Consider the following 9686-nt stretch of genomic DNA (forward strand, 5'->3'; position numbering starts at 1 on the left):
CTTCAAAATGCCCCCTTTCAGACCCCTCCTTCTGAAGCATGAGAGTGCATAGTCTTAATCTTAATTGCTTTCTCCCACCTTCATGTAATCTTCTTTATGTTCCCTCCTTAATTTCAAATGCGTAAAAGAAACTACAAAACTGCTGTTCTCTGGAGCCCCTGAGGTCTTGCTCCTTTGCACATGTCATCAGTTTGGCTCAGATAAACTCTTGCAAGACTTCTTTGTAGGTTTGAACATTTCTTGTGTCAACATTATATACATCAGTACATTTTTTATTGTTTAAAGTGGTGTGAGTTGGGTTGTTTACTATTTTTAGGTAAAAGCCTTCTAATCGATAAAGTGGCTCAGCTGGGGATTTATTCCAGCAGCGGCAGTGCTGTTTGGCATTGGCCAAGAAGCTAACACGGTGCATTCCACCAGTGGGGCAGAGGAGAAAAACAGCACAGCCATTCTAAGGTATAGTGAGAAAATGTCTGGGAAAATTCAAGATATATTTGAGGGGAAGAGACTTTTCACTCATCAAATACTGAATAGAGAAATACTTATAAGCCCTCTTAGAGGGTGTGGAAGCAGTTTAGGAATGTAGCCTTCTGAATGTTGCCATGTCTTTCTCTGTACTCCCAACCCCAATCTATATGGGTCTGCTGAGTCAACTTCTGGGGCCTACAGGAAGCTGGATGAAGGCAAGTCTCCAGCTGGACTCCAGCAGAGAAAACCAGCATAGGGCTTTCTCTCCTAGGGGCAGGATGTTTGCCTGGAGACTGGTTTCAGGGAGCTCAGGGCTGACAATGGTGGATTTGTAACTTTTAGAGATAAATAAAGCCCCTGGACAGAATCACCATCCACTTGATAAAATGTGCCCAATTATTGGGTTCTTAGACCTTAAGAAGCTGCATGGGTTAGCTTAACCTGTCTGTCCATGAGATTGATGAAGTCCATGGGGACCAGCGTCAGGGCACCTTCCCCCAGTGCACACAAGGAAGGGTGCCCCATCCCACTGACCTATATGTGTGAAACTCCCTGGAGTAGAGACTGGTTTGCCTGCTTCTTCCTATGACTGTTGCCTTTAAGGGTATTTAAACACTCTCAACTGGATGCTCCAATTAAATGTACAACAGCAACAACAGTAAAAACTCCCACCTGAGGAAGGCCATCAGTTAAAGACGGGATGACAAGTTGAAGCAAATAGAAGACATGCCCAAGGAAATGAAGCTGCTCCCAGAGACAGACAACAATTTAGAGGGGAAAAATATATGATCAAATAAAGAGAGTCATGGGCAACACAGAAAAGAATTTATGAAGCTAAAAGAGAAAATTTAGGACTTCCAGTCAAGATGGAGGTGTAGGTAAACCTATATCATCTTCTTGCCAAGCTACAGCAAAAGTGACAAGTAAACTACAAAACAAATATTACCCAGATTCATCAGAAAATCAAGCTGTATGAAAGTCTAACAACTAAGGATTTAAAGAAGACATATTCATCCAATGGCCCACACTACTAAAACAGGGAGTCAAAGCAGCTCTACCTAATACACAGATACAAACACAAAGAGGCTGCCAAAACAAGAAGACAAAGAAATATGGTCCAAATGAAGAATAGAACAAAACTCCAGAAAAAGAACTGAATGAGATGGAGGTAACCAACCTATCAGATACAGAGTTCAAAACACTGGTTATCAGGATGTTCTAGGAACTCATTGGGTACTGCAACAGCATAAAAAAGAACTAGGCAGAAATGAAGTATAATAAAGAAAAATCTATAGGGAACCAATGGTGGAGGGAATGATGCTAAGAATCAAATCAATATCTGGAACACAAGGAAAGAAAAAAACATTTAATCAGAACATCAAGAAAAAAAGAATTAAAACAACAACAACAACAAAAAAAAACAAGGATAGACTAAGGAGCCTCTGGGAAATCTCCAAATGTACCATCTTCTGAATCACAGGAGTGCCAGAAGAAGAGGAAGAAAGAGAAGAAGAGCAAGAAATTGAAAACTTATTTGAAAAAATAATGAAAGAAAGTTTCTCTAATTTGGTGAAGGAAATAGACATATAAGTCCAGGATGCACAGAGAGTCTCAAGTTGGACTCAAAGAGGGCCCCACCAAGACACATCATAATGAAGATGCCAAAGGTAAAGATAAAAGGAAAATATTAAAAGCAGCAAGAGAAAAGGAGACCATTACCTACAAAGGAGTTCCCATAAGACTATCAGCTGATTCCTCAAATGAAACCATACAGGCTAGAAGCGACTGTCAAGAAGTATTCAAGGTGATGAAAAGCAAGGACCTAGATCCAAGATTACCCTACCCAGCAAAGCTATCATTTAGAACTGAAGAGCAGATAAAGTGCTTCCCAGAAAAGGCAAAGCTAAAGGAGTTCATCATCACCAAGCCATTATTGCATGAAATGTTAAAAGGAATTATATAAGAAAAAGATAAAAACTGTGAACATTAAATTGGCAATAAATTCAAAACTATCTATAACTGAATCTAAAAAACAAACTAAGCAAACATGTTGAACAGGAACAGATTCATTTGGTTACCAGCTGGGAGGGGAGAGGGGGAGAATGGGGGAAAAGGTACAGGGAATAAGAAGCATAAATGGTAGGTACAAAATAGACAGGGGGAGGTTAAGAATAGTATAGGAAATGGAGAAGCCAGTGAAATTATATGCCTGACCCATGGACATGAACTAAGGGTGGGGATTGCTGGAGGGAAGAGGGGTACCCGGGGGGGGGGGCAAAGGGGGAAAATTGGGACAACCATAATACCATAATCAATAAAATATATTTTTTTTAAAAAAAGAGAATTTATCAATTAGTCACTTCCAAAGATAAATAGAAGAAAAGTTTACTGTTAAGGCTCAAATTTCTAGGCTTGGAAAAGCAAGTACAAGAAACATCTCAATGACCAGAGAAAAAAGTATACCAAAAGAGAAGATAAGAGATTTGGAGAATAGGCCTAAGCAATTAATTCTGTAAGAGTTCTAGAGAGAGAGATGACACTATAAAAAAAGGAAAAAACATCTCTGTAAGTTAAATTGATAATGTTAGCCTGCAGATTTAAAAGGTGTACTGGTTTCCAGACTGCATGAATGAGAAAAGACACATGTTTTAGTAAATCCCAACAAAATTCCTGAATTCCAAAAATAAAGAGAAAATTATAAAGAACATATCACTACCCAAGAAAAAATCGGGCTGGCATCAAACTTTCCATAAGTAACACTAGAAGCTAAATGACGGTAGAATCAAACTTACAGATCTGAAAGAAAATAACTACGAGTCACAATCCTTTACCCAACCAAGATGTCCCATCTCAGTGTCCAAGGGGTGTGAAGGTATGCATGAATTCAGACATTATATCACCCAAATGGCCCTAAATGAGGAATTTTCTCAAGGAAATGCTCTAACAAACCACAAATCCAAACAGATGTGAAGTTGGGGCAAGATGAAGATGACAGGAAACACCCATGGACAATGAAGTAGGAGATATTTATGTCTGTAATACATCAACATACCTGAATGAGTAAGGGTAGGTGGTCAGGGGATCTGTATGTAAATGCCAACACGGACTCTTGAAACAAGAGCATACCTTATAGAAAATTGACCAATATTAAATCAAAAGTACTAAATTATCTCAGAAAAAAACAGAAGTTAGGGAGAGAGTAACTAAAATCATTCTAAAATTTTTAACTTAAGACCAGCTGAAGAAGGAGAAAAAACACCAAAAAATATTCGCTGATCTTATGGCAGTGATATGGAGTATGGAGGAGAAACAACTAATTAGCAGCCACCTCTGGGAGGGTTCAAGCTGGCTGGTCATTGGGAGGTTCCAGGACGCATTGTGAGGATCCTGGTGACTCCACTGAGAACCCAAGCTTTCCTTCCTCTCCCCATTGTTTTCACTTGCCTGGGACCGTGCTGCCTACTCAGGCTCTGAAACACTCCTTGATCATATGAAATAGTTGGCTTTTATCAGGCTGAGTGACATGAACTTGCCAATAAGTGGACCCTGTGTGACCTATAATTTTTGTATTACAGAGAATGAAATGGAATGTTTTAGTCAAACCAATATCCAAGGCCATCTGCCATGGACACCCCTCTTTTCATCTGCTGTACTGTGTATTGCACAGGAGATGTCCGCCTTTCTAGAAACTGATTTGCAGGAGAGCAATTGTCCACCTTGGGCTGAGGACGGCAGTCTAAATGAATCGTCTGCCTCAGTTGCTGCAGCTGGCGAGTGCTCGTTTGTTTGTTTTTCCGTTGGGAATTTTCAGCATTCAAGCTGTGCAGATTTCAGCAAGTTTGGAAGGATAAAAAAGTAGGCAGTCTCTCCTTGGAGAATTAAACAAATGGTTCCAAGTCACCCAGCAATCACTCATTGTCACAATATTTCTGTGAAAATAGCAATTCCTTGCATTGTCAAATTCTCACAATGGTAGACATAAGAAACAAAAGAAAGTTTTCCATTTTATAGAACTTAAGGATGAAATTTGACATTTAATAAACTATCATTTGTATGTTTACAATAACTAATACTACTGATAATACAGTATTGATAAATTGAACATAAAACCTCCAACAATAGGGATTGGTTAAATAAATAATAGCATCTTCCAACTTTTTTAAAAATTGCAAATCCCCTTAAGTGGTTTTAAAGTTTTTTCAGCAATTTTGAATGGCATGTGAGAAAGAGCTGATTTAAATAAAAAATATTTTAAAATATTTGATCGATATAGTAAAGATTTTGTTACAAAATTTCTTTAAACACAATAGATGAAATCAGGTCTAAGAGATTATTAGTTAATTAAAAATAGTTGACTAGATAGGTAGTTTTAAGAAACCATGCTTATATACCCTAAATATTTTATTTTAACTTAAAATATTTACATATAAGTTCTGTCTAGAAAGTAGCCAGTTGTGTGCTATGAAAAGTAGAGACATTTATTGAAGAAGATACAAGATACAAGAAACATTGTACACAGGACAATGATGCCTCAGTCCCCTTCAAAGTAGGCACTTCGGGACCTCACACAGTTCTCCCAATCAGCTGCCCCGTCATATTTTCCTGAATCTAATCAATGGTCTGAAATCTCTTCCCTTTCAGAGGTGATTTTAGTTTTGGGAAAAGCCAGAAGTCACAGGGCACAGAAGTCTGGGCTTTAGGAGGGCTGAGTCACCTGGGCAATTTGATATTTCACCAAAAAACTCTACATGAGATGTGATACATGAGTGGACACATCGCTGTGATGAAGCTGCCAATCACCAGTTGCCCATAGGTGTGTCCTTCTGAATCATCCAAATAGTATCCATAGAGGAATGTTCAAGCTTAATGCAAAATCTGATGCAGATTCATAGCTCTACTCACTCACTCATTTTGAATGCAGAGCCCACACAGTACACGTGCTCACTCAATGGTATCCACCACCACCACTGAATAGTATAGTGAAGTCATCATTGTTCACACATGTGCATTCCAGTCCTCTCTTCTTAGCTGCCAGGTTACATCAATGTCGCACAAACTGTTCTTGTTATATTAACGATGGTTGTGCTTTTTCCAGACAGACTTCTTAGACTTTCATTTGAAAATACTTTGATGTAATACCAATGCATGAATAAAATTCCTACCTAAACCACACCCACAATTCATTATCAACAGTTGTAATTTTAAGTTTCCTTAATTGGACAGTGAAATTTGTACATTTTATGTGTAGGACCTTAAAAGATATCAAAAATAATTTTGTTTATTCCTTTATAGACCATTTTTTATAAAGCTATTCAAAATTAACTATAATAGTCAGTGTAAATAGCATTAATAGGTTTTGGAAAAAACTGAACTGATTCCTGGTAAATATTCAACTGGAGCCTTGGGGACAGGGGACCAGGCCTGCTGAAAGTGCGGCCTTCTAGAAAGTAGGGGCTTATCCTGGGCACGCCTGCAGAGCGAAGGCAAAGTAGAGGTCACACCTGAGTGTTCCTCTGGAACACCTGGAGGGCTTGTTAAAACCAAAATCAGTAGGCCCCACAATGTGATACAGAAGGTCTAGGGTGGGGCCTGAGAACTTGCATTTATTACAAGTTCCCAGGTGAGGCTCATGGAGGGCCACATTCTGAAAACTACCTGCGTAGACAAGTCCCACAATGTAGTAAATGAAGTTTGGTTAAGTGATAATCCTCTTTCTTCCATTTAACAAATAAGCACTCCTGTTTAAGTTAAGCGAGAAAAGCATACATTGTTAAATGCATGTTTAAATGGTATGTTTATTGTTTTGGTTTAAGGATTGGAATGCATTACATACAGAGGGCATTTATGTATTAATTATGAAATTACTGCTTTCACAACCCAGGTGTTTAGAATGACTGCATTTTGTGTTTGAAATAGCCAATCACTTTATTTTTCTGACTATAATTTCTTGTTTCTTTTTTTTTTAAATTTGTTTCTAAATGACAAGAGAAAAGGTTTCAGACACTTAACTGCAAACACTTTCCAGATAGTAACAAACACTGCAACTGCGGTTAGCCTTTATTTCTGATCCATGAGAAACCGACTCAGACATGGGATATAATAACTATTGCTCTTTATTTCTCTTTATCACACGGACTTTTGAAGCATGCTTGAGATCTTGTGGGTGATGAGATGAATTCCGCTTCTCGAACTGGAAGAAGGGTCTGGAGGTGGATTTGCAAAGCCGGTTGCCTCTGACCTTCAGTGTTCATTTGCACTTGCACTCTGTCAGGGTTTTAAAAACAGAAATGGAAATGTGTTCTGACTGTTTTAACTATGAGAACTTCCTAGAAACACAATAGAGAGACTAGACAATGTTACATCATTATACTGCGGAAGTAGATTTATCTACATGGAAAGATACATTGTTGAGTGTAAAAAGCTAGCTGCAGAACAGCTTCTTAGTATGAGTCCATCTTTATGAGGAATTGAGCACACCAAAATGTTCCCAGCAGTTAGTTACCTTGGTAGAGGGGAAAATGATGGACTCCTGCTATTTTTTGCTTCTGTTTTTCAGTATTTCCTACTGCATATTAGTTATATAATTTACCAAGAGGCAGCTATTATTTTTAAAATGCAAATACAAGTGACACAAAAAGACCACAACTGTCATCTCCCACAGTTTATTTTAATGCCCTCACTGACCCGCCTGACACATAAATTCTACCATCCTGAAGGAAGGCGGGGCTCGCATGGGTTATGTGGGTGATCCACTCGCTGACACACCGCACGCAGCATTACACGTCTTTGGGTCTTTGGGATGTAGTCCTCATTGTATAATGGCTCCTTCAAATATCAGCTGTTTCCTGATACAAACACAGAAACAAGCATAAACATAAATTACTGGTAGTTACTATAGCAACACTTACGATAAATCCTGTTTTTGTACCTGTGGTTGCAATATTACTTTGGCTGACATAAGAATCTTATGATGTGTATTATTTTTAATATATGTGAAATATTTAAAAATGTATTTAAAAATATTATTGTAAATATAAGTAAGTTATCCATAAGGTTCTCCCCCACAAAAAAAACATGGATGATTTCCTAGATATCAGATCATCTTCTATTGGACACAGCAAGACCACCTCTCTGAGGAAATCTCTACAGGCTGTTTTCAGTTGCCCCCCATTAAAGTGATTGTAGAGAAATTTACCCAGTCTTGTCCTCTTTACTCACAACTCCCTGAAGGTTGTGGTTTGATTTTAGTCGACAAACCCTGGTGGTTGTTCAAATCGTTATGTTGTAAGAATGTGAAGACCAATTATGTTATCTCACCACAAAATTAACATGAAAGTAGAGGCTCTATTTAAAAAATCTCAATCTTTCTTTTCCATTACAATCAATATAAACCAACCTTTAAAAAAAAAGAAGAAAGAAAAGAAAGATGATCATGGAAAACAGTCACATTTACATTTGTAGATTTTTTTAAGTGTCGCAGGCATGTGGCTGATAGTTCGTGGGAGGCAGAGCAGGTTCAAACACAAGCTTCATCCCCAGCCGATGCTGGCGCTCTGTGACAGTGGGAACGCTTCGAATCTCTGAGCCCCCATTTCCTTGTCCCTAGCCCTCAGGTGGGTTTGTGGGCAGTAACCCACTGAGGGCAAGTGTTCCACATTTTCATTGTCTCACTTCCCATCCTGTGAAAGTGGGTGGTCTTTCTAAGGAAACACACAGTTGTCATTCAGAGTGTGCTACCCCTTAGCACATTCAACTCTAAACATGCACAGAAGTTTTCAAGCCAGAGGTTAATGCTTACATTTACATTTAACTCAACAAAGATGTCATCTAAGTCACTACAAATAAACAGGCAAGAGCATAAGATTTCAAGAGAAAATAGTATTGGATATTTATCAAGTTTTGGAATTTAATTTACACTTATTATTACTTGAATTTAATGTATTTTGGTCACTTAAATTTTATTATTTGGAGTGATCTAAATGATACCCAAGTCTTTTCCTGTGTCTGAGGGCAATCACTGTTAGCTAAGATTTCATGAGATCGGCACATGCCACCACAAGATAATGTTTACAGAAAAACCACGGGACAGAGGAAAACATCATGTTGCTCACATAAGATTTTACATAAATAACAGTCTATAAATAATATGGCATATTCTAGTTTACATAGTACTTTTAAACACATTATGTGATTTGGTACAATCCCAGGAAGGTGGCCGTTCCAAGTTAACATCTAAAGTGATCAGATGCAGAGAGCTTACAGGACTTTCCCAGGCACACTGTGAAAAGTAAACTCTGGGCTCTCAATTCTACTCCATTGGTCTGTGTGTCTATATTTCTGCCCATACCATGCTGTAAAGGGACTATGTCAAATTTAAAAGCTTCTGCACAGAGAAAGAAACCATCAACAAAACAAAAAGGCAACCAACCGATTGGGAGAAGATAATTGCAAGCAACAGCTCTGACAAAGAGTTAACATTCAAAATATATAAAGAATTCATACAACTCAATATCAAACAAACAACCCAATTAAAAAATGGTCAGAGAAGGGTCACAGACACCTCTCCCAAGAAGTATATAAATAGCAAACAGACGCATGAAAAGATGATCAACTTCACTAGCTATTAGGGAAATGCAAATCAAAAGTGCAATGAAATACCATCTCACACCCATTACACTGTCTGCTATCAACAAGACAAGTGATAACAGATGTTGGACAGATTGTGAAGACAACAGGGCCCTCCCTCACTGCTGGTGGGAATGTTAGCTGGTAGAGCCACTACGGAAAACATACACACCCCTGTGTTCACTGCAGCGTTATTCACAGTGGCCAAGACGTGGAAACAACTAAGCGTCCTTCCATAGATGATTGGTACAGATAAACAACGGGGTACTACTCAGCCATAAGAAAAGATGAAATACTGCCATTTGCAACAATATGAATGAACCCTGAGAATATCATGCGAAGTGAAATAAGTCAGACAGAAAAAGTTAAGAACCATGATTTCACTCATGTGGGATGTAAAACTGAAAGCAGCAAATGAACAAACAAGAAAAACAAACAAACAAAAACTCACAGACACAGAAAACAGTGTGGTGGGTACCAGAGGGAAGGGGCTGTGGCGTAGTAAAGGGGAAAAGGGTTCAAATACATGGTGATGGATGATGATCTGACTTTGGGTGATGAGCACACCATGCATTATGAATATCATGTATCAC

General features: G+C 38.4%; 1 long non-coding RNA gene across 1 annotated transcript; it reads right to left on the reverse strand.

Annotated features, from left to right (window-relative positions):
- Positions 1 to 5569: 5569 nt before the first annotated feature.
- On the reverse strand, positions 5570 to 9463 carry LOC118500715. The gene is made up of 2 exons (XR_004903292.1): positions 7664 to 9463; positions 5570 to 7313 (listed from the first exon to the last, which is right to left on the reverse strand). It is a non-coding gene; the product is annotated as an uncharacterized LOC118500715 (long non-coding RNA).
- Between the last annotated feature and the right edge of the window lie 223 nt (positions 9464 to 9686).

This window comes from Phyllostomus discolor, chromosome 5, assembly GCF_004126475.2.
Source record: "Phyllostomus discolor isolate MPI-MPIP mPhyDis1 chromosome 5, mPhyDis1.pri.v3, whole genome shotgun sequence".
Lineage (NCBI taxonomy): Eukaryota > Metazoa > Chordata > Mammalia > Chiroptera > Phyllostomidae > Phyllostomus > Phyllostomus discolor.